Here is a 9,241-nt window from a genome sequence, read left to right as displayed (position 1 = left end):
TAGAGGCACGTGCCACCACACCTGGCTAAGTTTTCTATTTTTAGTAGAGACAGGGTTTTGCCATGTTGGCCAGGCTGCTCTTAAACTTCTGACCTCACATGATCCACCCACCTTGGCCTCCCAAAGTGCTGGGATTACAGGCATGAGCCACCATGCCCAGCCTATACTTAGAATTTTGAAGTATTTGCATATATGTACTTTTTGAAGGAAAAAAACCTTCATTCTCATTTTGCTATGTAGAATATTCTTCATCATTAAGCAGCACCATAACTATCATCTAGTGATTAGAATTTTATTTTTCCACAAAAAATGAGGCATTGTTTCTGTTTTGGACCAAACTACATGGTTTTCTTTAAAGATTTACAAATTCCTATGTAATTTGAAAGTCGCTATACTGGGAGTAATCTGAAAAGCTTAGAAAGTACATTTACTTTCCTATTGCCATCTTAAATGTGCTGCTTTTTCTATTCGAAGTTTACTAAGAAACAAGTAAATGGGATGTCGTGCATGCATACACATGCTCACACGTGTATAAATCAGTGTCCATTTAAAAAATATTAACATTTAGGTAAATAGAGTATTACATATTATACTCTTTAGATGATCAAGACTCTAATCTGTGTTGACACTTAAGAATTTCTTTATTACAAGATCTTCCCTTACTTTTCAGTAATTTAATTAGTTTCTTTAAGCCTGACATAACAAGGAAGAGCCCAAACAACATAATCAAGTTTTACCTGCTAGAATTAATAAAATACTGGTATGCATTCACTTAGAAAGTTCTTCCCTTTTCCAGTATGAACTTGCTTTCATTTGTTTGGTAGTAATCATTCAATTCGAAAACATATGCACCTCATGAATGGCCATATAACTATGTAATAAGGTTTTATTTCTCAGAAAAGGTCCTAATATACTTACTTTATTGGTTTATAGTTTTAAGAAAATTTTCATGATAATTTGATATGGGAGAGATTAGTATTGTTGACATTGGTGGGTGGATAGCTGATCTTATCTAACTTAGGTGCCCACTCTTGTTATATAAAGGTAATTTGATAAGTAACATGAAACCAGTATTTCATAGTCTTTGCTACCAGAGTAAGTGATGCAAGATCTTGTTTTTAAAGCTAGAGTTAATACTGAGATGCATAATCAACTGAAAAATGGATTCGGTTTTTTTTTTTTTTGTTTCCTTTTCAACATTTCTTACTCTGAAACCATAGTTGTTACTGCTCTTCTGGCAGTGGGGAGCACTTTTAATGAATCCGTTGCATTACTGGAAATGTGGTTAAAGTCTCAATATAAATGTTGCTTCTCTGTTAATTCCCTCTATACATTTCCAGTGATGCTGATGGAAAAGATTTTGCTTAACCGCATAAACAAACACATAATATTGAAGTAACCATCAGTAATAATTCATTTTGAGGTGTGAATAGTGTTCAAAGTAAGTTATTTTGTGATATGGGAAAACTGTAGTCCAAGAAGTTTAGGAATGTTTCCAAGGTGTGGATAATTTTCCCACTAAGAGATATGAAGCTATTTTGTTTCCATATGATTGCAAGTGGTCCCTAGTCCATTGTGGTCATTAACCATTATTTTCAACTAACAAAATCTTAAATTACTTGAAAAACAGTTATTGTAGGGTCCATAACTAAGTCTTAAAGGCATTTCTTTTAACCACTTCATATTAAGGTGGTTCTATACAGGGAAATAATAGACAAATGAAGATGAAAGAAAAGCTTCCTGCGATGATTCATTCAGAGGAAATGCCAAGAAAAAGGGCATTTAATTATAGTGTACTAATTTTACATTATAATATTATGTACTCACACAAAAGGATAAAGTGTATAAATTTCTAAATCAGTGTTGCAACATAATGTTTTTTAATATATTGGGATGAATAAGGTACAGTTTTAGAATATGTAATTTGAAAATGTAGCAAGATGATAAGGTTTTATTTTTTATATCTCTTTATTTTAAAGATTGAAAATTTTACTTTCTTCCTAAGGGACTTCCAGTTTACAAAAATTAAGTTGAAACCAAGGTAATTTGGGATTATAAAAACTGGGCCAGATGCCTTACTGAAGGTTCTTAACATAGAAATATCTTGGTGAGCAGATGGCCTCATTTGGAAATTTTTAACAGCTAAAGTCTGAGGGTCACTTTTGCAAATCAGAAAGAGACCTTAGCATTTGGACTTGAACAAGCTTAAGATATGCGTTTGTTTTTCCTCTACAGAGATTTGCACCTTTTATAAACCTTAAGATAAATATTGTGTCATTCCTTTAGATGGTGACAAAGTAGTTTGTGAAGATGGCTGTTTTAAAAAATTTTTTTTTGCTTTAAAGGCAAGATATTTAAAGATTGTATGATTCCTTATTTCTGGATCTCTTTGTCCATACTGCCATCTTGCTCTTATCCTTCCTACTTGCTGAATGTGTCACTGAGTAGCAACTTTTGCCAGTGTATATTCACAATTCTCTTACCTTGTATCTTTATTACTAGACAGTCTGTCATGGATTAATAGTTGAAAGCATTTAAATATGTTTGCAATTGCAGTTTTCTTAAATTGTAAACAAATCCCTTTGAATATATAGATTTTTAATGTAAATTGTATAGTAAATGACAATACCAAATCAAATAGGTTAAAACTGGTTAGTTAAGACAAAATAACTCAGAGAGGCCCTTTACCTCACTGTTATTGTTTATAGCAATCTGTGTAGATAAACATTACTAAATAAACATTATATTTGTGACTAGAAATGGGTATCCCATTGAAGCAACTCTTCTCTGCAGTGTCCAGGGAAAACTGATATTTTGTCATTCACATACTGAGAATAAATACAGATAATTAAGAGACACTCTGAGGGTATGACCTTACAGCCTTACGCAGAAGGTAAAAACTTGGAATTGTTTCTAAGAGAAAGTAATTGTGAAGCTCATAATGTGGGTAAAATGGCAGCAAATTATAGTGTGCTTTCAGTTAACATTAAGCTGTCATACCAATCAGTTCTGATGATTAGGAAGTAAACTTTTGGGTATAGAAATGTCTTGACTGCAAATCGTGTGATAAACTAGCAATTTTATTAACTAGGTAGAGTTGGAAATGAAATGCATGTTCTAATTAAAAACAGGTTGGAGCATTTTTTGTTTAAAAAAAGGTCAGTGGATTGTTTCCATACTTCCTGTTCTTACACAGCTACAGTAGTTTCAGTTTCATAAAATCATGAGATTTTAAAGTTAGAAGGAGTTTAGAGGTCATTTAATACAATCCCCTCACTCTACAAATGAAGAAACGGAGGCCAAGTTGGGATGAAAACCCTGGCTCCTGACACCTAGTCTGTTCTTCCTTCTACTACACCATATTTCCACTCAAGTTACGTTTTAAAATAAATTGGAAGCTTTGCACAGTGGCGGTGTCATAACCAATGAGGTATATCCGAGGCACAGTTATTGCTAATTGAAAATTTTTCCTAATACCCGGCCATTATGACTTGAAATATAGTTGGCATTGGTGAAATAAATTGGAGAGTAGGACTTCCATAATGGCAAAGTAGGAGCTCAATAGACCCTCTCCCCAGCAAAACAACATTTTACTGGTAAAATTGTTTTTTAAAAGCAATCATTTAAAATTTCTGAAAATTGTCTTAAGGGCCTACAGGAAATAGAGAAACATCCATTCAAGAAAATCTGTTGAATCTTATTAACAACAGCAAGAGTTTGTGGTCTTTGAGGAACAACCTGTTCCATATGTCCCCCACCCCCATCCAAGTGTTACCTGAGTGTTCTACCCTGGATCTCCATTCAGGGCGTGTATGGTGAAGATGATGGGGGTAGGTGGGGCTCACTCTTCTCCCAGCTCCCATTCTGGGGCTAGAGTTTCACCCTGTCAGGGCCAACTGTTTACATTTCTTATCCCACCCCTCAACCCCATACAAACACGCTTAAACCTGTGTTGCAGAAACTCTATGCCAGCAGACAAAGCCAAAAGGACTAGAGATGCCTTCTGCCACCCAGCCCTACCCCACCCCCTTAGAGTAGAAATTCTATTCTATGCAAAGACTGAGAATAAGGGGGCCCTGATTTTCTCTATCCCAGCTTGCTCATAACATTGGAGGTATCACCCAAAGAAGGAAACTGGCAAATACTGGGGACTTCCACCCCACCCCATCACCCGTGAGTAAAATGATTTGATTTCAGGAAAAATGAGCCCCACCCTCAGCTTCGTTCAGTGGTGCAGAGGTTCTGCCCATGGGGAAAGGCGTGCAATAAAGACAATTCCATAGCTCTGCCTGTGGAAACTGACTTCATTTGGAACAGAGCATGAAGAACTTCATCCCTAAAGATGTTGTCAAAAACAGTGGATGGAGATCTTGGTGGAGATCAATTAAGGGAAGGTTGCACATGCAAAGCAGCCAGAAGTTTAATAGAAACATGAAAGAGAAAGCCAAGAAGAGCCGTCCTGACAGTGCAGTCAACTATGGGGGTTGAAAAGTCTGTGTGCATGTGCTGGGCTGCACCCACTCACAACAATCAGAGCAGAACATGGGACAAACTTGAAAGCATTTCAATACATGCAGACCCATCAACACAAGGTGCAGTCTTTACTGGCACAAGGAGTTTGAAAACAACCTTTGACCAAACACTGCAATAAGCTACTTTGACCCAGAAGTGACTCCCAGGAACAAGGATTAAAAATAAAATTATACTCATCCCTGGCAATCTGAAAGACTGTGTGTATGTTGAAGGCTGTGCCTTCTTAGGATGATCACAGAGGGATCCTCCAAGCTTCTAGTCCCTGATGTACATGGATGAAAATAAATTTCCTGAACTATTTATAACAGCCTCCAAACATGCACACATCCAGTCGTAAAGAGTAAAAATCCTATTGGCTAATAAGTGCCTTGTGCTAACCTGGGGGCAACCCCTAGGTATTAATAGCTGAACTAAAAAATAGAGCTAACATCAGGCTGCACACTGTGGAGGAAATAAACAACTAAAATCCCCCAGGAAAGGAGGATCAATATCCAAGATTGCTGTAAGATACTATCTAAAATGTCTAATTTACAACGAAAAATTAAAAGACATGGAAAGAAACAGGAAAGTGCAACCCATACACGGGGGGAAAGCAGGTGATAAATACTGCCTTAGAAGTGGCCCAGATGACTTGTAGCAGACAAAAGATTTGTCAACAAAGAGAAGTGTGTGTGTGTGTGTGTGTGTGTCTACAAATGGAAATTCTGGAATTGAAAAGTACAATAACTGAAGTAAATTCACAAGAGTTCAGTAGTATATTTGAGCTGGCAGAAAAAAATCTGAACTTGAAGGAAGATCAATAGAGATTATGCAGTCTGAAAACAGAGAAAAAAGAATGGGGAAAAATAACAAGAGAAATATGTACCAACATATGCACAGTACCAGGAGGAGAGAGTGGGACTAAAAACTAAAACTCACAAGAACACTTAAATTTGATGCAAAACATTACGCATCAAAGGAGCTCAACAAATGTCAAGTAGGGTAAACTAAGAGACACATCAAATGAGAGCAAAAATGAGAAAATTTCGAAAGCAGTAAGAGAAAAATAGCTCATCACCTACAAAGAAACCCCAATATGGTTAACAAGTGAAGTTTCATCAGGAACACTGAAGGCCAGAAGACATGATGACATGTTCAAATTGCTGAAATTAAACAAAACCACCCAACTGAGAATATTATATTTAGCAAAACTCATTCAGAAATGAAGGTGAAATAAGATGTTCCCAGACAAGCAAAAGGAAAACTCAATAGTAGTGACTTGCATTATAAGAAATACAAAGGTAATTTTCAGTCAAAAGCAAGTGACACCAGATAGTGATTCAAATCCACGTGAAAGAAAATAGGAAGCACCAGTAATGGCAATCACGTGAGTACTTTAAAAAGACAGTATAATTGCATGTTTCTTTTCCTTTCTTCTCTTAACTAACTTATAAAGCAACTGCATAAAACAATGTGTATATTATTCTTTTATTGCGAATGGAAACAAAGCCTATGTAAGGAATGATACCAGGTGATATCTTGAATCCACAGGCACGAATGACGACAGCCAGAAATGGTATCTAAGAAGGCTAATATCACAAACTCTGCATATATATGTGTCGTTCTCTTAGCTTTTTGAAAAGACATAAGGTCCTATAAAGATGATAATAATGTATTGTTGTTTTGTAACATATATAGACATAATATGAATAACAATAGCACAAAACTGGGATGGAAAGAAGCTATATAGTAGTAAAATTTCTGTATTTCACTGCAACTAATCAGTAAAAATATGAAGTAAATTCTCATAAGTTACAATGTATGTTGTAATCCCTAGAACAATCACTAAGAAAGTTACTTTTAAAAATATACTTTTTTTCCACATTTATTTTAGAATCTGGGTACATGTGGAGGTTTATTACAAAGGTATATTGTGTGCTGCTAAGGTTTGGAGTACAAGTGAATTTGTCACCCAGGTAGTCAGCATAGTACTCAATAGGTAGTCCTTTTTAACCTTCACCTCTTCTCCCTCCCTCCCTTCTCTTGTATTCTCCAGCATCTGTTGCCATTTTTATAACCACGTGTACCCCAATATTTAGCTCCCACTTATGAGAAGATATGATATTTGGTTTGAAGTTTCTGCATTAGTTTCCAGCTGCATCTGTGTTGCTGTGAAGGAGATGATTTTGTTCTTTTTTATGGCTGCATAGTATTCCATGGTATATATTTACACTTTCTTAATCCAGTCCACCATTGATGGCCACCTGGGTAGATTCCATGTTTCTGCTATGTGAATAGCACAGCAATAAACATACAAGTGCATGTGCCTTTTTCGTATAATGATCTATTTTTCTTTGGGTATATACCCAGTAATGGGATTACTGACTCAAATGGTAGTTCTGTTTTAAGTTTAAACTGCCTTCCACAGAGCCGGAATTAATTTGCATTCCCACCAGCAGTTTATAAGCATTCGCTTTTCTCTGCAGCCTCGCCAGCATCTGTTGTTTTGACTTTAGTCAATAAATAGCCATTCTGACTAGTGTGAGATGGTATCTCATTGTGGTTTTGATTTGCATTTTTCTAATGATTAGTGATGATGAGCCTTTTTCACGTTTGTTGGCTGCTTATGTGTCTTCCTTTGATAAGTGTCTGTTCATGTCCTTTGCCCATGTTTAATGGAGTTACTTGTTTTTTGCTTGCTGAACTGTTTGTATTCCTTATAGATTCTGGATAATAGACCTTTCTCAGGTGAATACTTTGTGAATATTTTCTCCCATTTTGTACATAGTCTTTTTACTTGCTTGATAGTTTATCTTGCTTTACAGAAGCTCTGTAGTTTAATTAGGTCCCACTTGTCACTTTTTGTTTGGTTATAATTGCTTTTGAGGGCTTAGCCACAAATTCTTTGCCAAGGCTGATGTTGAGAAGGGCATTTCCTAGGTTTTCTAGGATTTTTGTAGTTTGAGGTCTTAATCCATCTTCAGTTAATTTTTGTATACAATGCTAGGTATGGGTCCAGTTTCAGTCTTCTGCATATGGTTAGCCAGTTATCCCAGCACCATTTATTGAATGGGGTGTCCTTTTCCCATTTGCTTATTTTTGTCAACCATGTTGAAGTGCAGATGATTTTGTATGCAGCTTTATTTCTAGGTTCTTGATTATGTTCCATTGGTCTGTGTGTCTTTTTTTGTTTGTTTTTGGCTTCTTTTTTTTGTATCAGCACCATGCTCTTTTGGTTACTATAGCCTTGTAGTATAGTTTGAAGAAGTCAGGTAATGTAATGCCTCTGGGTTCGTTCTTTTTTTCTTTTTCTTTCTTTTCTGGATTGCTTTGGCTATTTGAGCTTTTTTTTTTTTTTTGGTTCCATATGAATTTTAGAATAGTTTTTTTCTTATTTTGTAAAAAATTACATTGGTGGTTTGATAGAAATAGCATGGAATCTGTAAATTGCATTGGGCACTATGGCCATTTTAATGATGTTGATTTTTCCAATCCATGGGCATGGAATATCTTCCACTTATGTATGTCATCTCTGATTTCCTTTAGCAGTGTTTTGTAATTATCCTTATAGATGTCCTTTACCTCTTTGGTTAGCTGTGTTCCTAGGTGTTTTATTCTTTAAAAAAATATCCTCAGAACATCATTAATAGAATCAAAATGTTACACTGCAAAATGTCCCTGCATCAACTGTCCATGTATCAAATGACGCTATGCATCAACTAGAACTAACAGACATCTATAGAACACTCCACCCAAAATCAGAATACATGTTCTTCATGTTCTTCAGGTGGGCCATAAAACAAGCCTCAATAGATTTAAAGTGATTGAAATGATACAAAGAATGTTCTCTGACCACAATAAGAATGAAATAAGAAATTATTAGTGGAGGGAAACTTGGAGACATCATAAATATATGGAAATTTAAAAAATAAATATAGGATAAAGAAGAAATCACAAGGGAATTTAGAAAGTACTCTGAGATGAATGAAAATGAAAACACAAGAAAAACATGTGGAATGCAGCAAAAGCTGTGGCTAAGGGGAAGTTTATAGTCGTAAATACCTATATTTAAAAGAAGGAATATCTCAAAATAATAACAGCCTTTCACATTAAGAAACTAGAAAATAAAGAGCAAACTAAATGCAAAGGAAGCAAAAGAAAAGAAATAAATATTAGAGCACAAATTAATGGAGGATAGAAAATCAGTAAATAAAATTAATACAACTATGAATTGTTTTTTGAAATATAACAAAGTCTTTTAACTACACTGACAAGTAACAAAATACTTAAGACTCAAATGATTGAAATGGTGAAAGAGGAGACATCACTACGAATCCACAGAGTTAAAAAAGTATTTTAGAAGAGTACTATATATAAATGCCAACAAATTAGGAAACAGATGAAATGGACAATATCATAGAAGGACACAAAACTGACTTAAGAAATACTATGAATAGATCTATAACAAGTAAAGAGAATAAATTACTAATAAAAAACTACCCAAAAAGACAAGCCCAGGCCTAGATGGCTTCCTCAGTGAATTCTGCAAAATATTAAAAGAGTCATTGATACCAACACTTCACAAACTTTTTTGAGATATACAAGAGGAGAGAACTTTTCTCAGTTCATTCTATGAGGCCAGTATTATCTTGATACCATAACAAAAGACATCACAAGAAAACTCCAGATCAATTTTTCTTAGATATATAAATGCAGAAATCCTCAATGA

Source organism: Rhinopithecus bieti, unplaced genomic scaffold (assembly GCF_001698545.2).
Source record: "Rhinopithecus bieti isolate Rb0 unplaced genomic scaffold, ASM169854v2 scaffold_45361, whole genome shotgun sequence".
Lineage (NCBI taxonomy): Eukaryota > Metazoa > Chordata > Mammalia > Primates > Cercopithecidae > Rhinopithecus > Rhinopithecus bieti.
Note: the sequence above shows the minus strand (reverse complement) of the source record.